Source organism: Otolemur garnettii, unplaced genomic scaffold (assembly GCF_000181295.1).
Source record: "Otolemur garnettii isolate 467f Iridium unplaced genomic scaffold, OtoGar3 scaffold00019, whole genome shotgun sequence".
NCBI classification, from domain to species: Eukaryota; Metazoa; Chordata; class Mammalia; order Primates; family Galagidae; genus Otolemur; species Otolemur garnettii.
In genome coordinates, this window is record NW_003852414.1 from 21604909 (window position 1) to 21607448 (window position 2540).

The window sequence follows — 2540 nt, forward strand, 5'->3', positions numbered from 1 at the left end:
TTATTGCTTTAAAGGCAGTATCAGGAGCTGGGTAATGTGTAAAGAAAAGAGGTTTATTTGGCTCATGCTTCTATAGGGTGTGCAAGAAGCATGGTGCCATAATCTGCTTCAGCGAGCACTTCAAGGAGCTTCTAATCCAAGAGGAAAGGGAAAGGAGAGGGAGAGCAAGAGAGAAGGGGGGAGGTACCACATTCTTCATGAAATAATACAGAGAGAAGTCACTCATTACCACAAAGGAGTAGGATCTGCCCCCAAGACCCAAGCACCTTCCGCTCAGCCCCACTTCCAACACAGAGGATCAAATTTCAATGTGATATTTGGAGGGGACAAACATTCAAACCATATCACATGATAAACAGGTCAATTCTTCAAGAGGCTATACAATTTTGAATATATGTAAACCCAACATTAGAATATCTAAATATAAGAAGCAAATATTAACAAACATGAAGGAAGCAATTGACTTCAGTACAATAAAAGTTGGGGATTTCAAACCCCCACTTAAAACAATGGCTAGATCATACAGACAGAAAGATGCTGTATACCAAAAGGACCTAATAGACATACACAGGACATTCCAGCCAACAGCAGCAGGACACACATTCTTCTCAAAAGTATGTAGAACACTCTCCAGGACAGATCATATTTTGAATCACAAAGCAAGTCTTGCCCAATTGAAGAAGACCAAAATCTTGTCAAGTATCTTTTCTGATCTTTCCGTTTATGAAACAAGAAATTAATAAAAGAAAGTAAGTAGGAAAATTCACAAATATGTGGAAATGACACAGTATACTACTGAACAATTAATAGGTCAAAGAAGAAATCAAAAAGGAAGTAAAAAAATCTTGAGATAAGAAAATGGAAACACAATATAACAAAACTTAGGGGTTGCTGCAAAAACGTTATAAGAGGGAAGAATATAGCAATAAACATGTGCATTGAGAGAGAAGAAATAATCTATTCACCTTAAAACTATAAGGAACAAGAAAAAGTGGAAACGAAGTTCAGAGTTACCAGGAGGAAGGAAATAATAAAGATTAGAACAGAAATAAACTAGATAAAATTATTTTTTAAAATGAAAACTTGGCAAACCAAGAGGGATTTTAAAAGATTAAATTGACAAAGTCTTATCTAGACTAAGAAAAAAGTTGACAAGACTCAAATAAGTAAAATCAGAAATGAAAGAGGAGACACCTTGGAGATAAAAAGGCTTAGAAGAGACGAGAGCGCGCACGCCGCCACTATCTCGGGCCCCCCTCTGCACGGCCGCGAGCATGTGGCCCTTGATGCAGTTTCCGCTGCTCTTCCCGCCCTTCCTGCTGCTCTTCCCGCCCTTCTGGTCCTGGTAAGCGCAGCGCTCCAGCGGCCTTCGGGGCAGGTCTGTAGGGGAAAGCGCCAAAGCCGTTGAGAGGAAGCAACTAAAGAACAGAAAGTTAAATGATTTGTCCAATCCTGCAGCAAGTTTGAAGTGAGAATTCTCTCAAGGAAATGGCTGCTGCTTCATCCTCCTCCTCAGCTGTGTGTGTGGGGGGGGTAGTGGAAGTTCTGTCACTGGATCTGGTTTCAGTGTCTCAGACCTCTCCCACCACGGAAAGCACTTTTCACCTACCCCAAAGGAGCCGGAGAGATGATAGAAGAGGGCTCTGAGGGATTCCTCTGCGAATCTGTTTTCAGCTATCAAGTGGCATTCACGCTTAACCAGGGGAAACATGATCAGCAAGTTGCTCAGATGGAAAAACTAGCTGGTTTGGTAGAAGAGCTGGAGGCTGACGAGTGGTGGTTTAAGCCTATCGATCAGCTGCTCCGGTCACACCCTCTAAAGGTTGATGCAGCCTGGATGGTCACCTGGGTCGCAAGTGTAGGCCCAATGAGGCACTTTTTTACAGCTTACAAAGCCATCCAGAGATTCACAGTGCATCGCTGAATTGTTAATTCACATTTGTACTGGATTTTTCTGTATCTGTCCACAGGCAACACATACTTAAACATGTTATCTTGCAGGGATAATTTTTGTTTGTTTTAAAAAATGTTGGGAGGCAGATTAAGACAGTTTCAGAGAAAAAGGAAGTTTAGGTTTAAGAGATATCTATAAAATTTTTACGTGTAAGGTAGGGCACATGCCAGAATTGACCAAGTGAATGGTGCCTATCTTGTCATCCATCCAGTCCCTGGAAATCTTCACTTTTCAAGTTCAAGGTCAGGATCTGTGATTATAAAATAACATTTCTGACCTGAAACAGTTCTTTTTTCTTTTTTTTGAGACGGAGCCTCAAGCTGTCCCCTTGGTTAGAGTGCCATGGCATTACAGCTCACAGCAACCTCCAACTCCTGGGCTCAAGCGAGTCTCCTGCCTCCGCCTCCCAAGTAGCTAGGACCACAGGCGCCCACCACAATGCCCGGCTATTTTTTTTTTTTTTTTTTTGGTTGCAGCCGTCATTGTTGTTTTGGCGAGTGCGGGCTGGGGATTCGAACCCGCTACCTTAGGTGTACGTGGCTGGCGCCTTAGCCAGTTGAGCTATAGGTGCCAAGCCAAACAGTTC

General features: G+C 42.6%; 1 pseudogene; it reads left to right on the top strand.

Annotated features, from left to right (window-relative positions):
* Nucleotides 1-1488: 1488 nt before the first annotated feature.
* Nucleotides 1489-1924, top strand: LOC100965287 (annotated as a pseudogene).
* The last annotated feature ends 616 nt before the right edge of the window (nucleotides 1925-2540 follow it).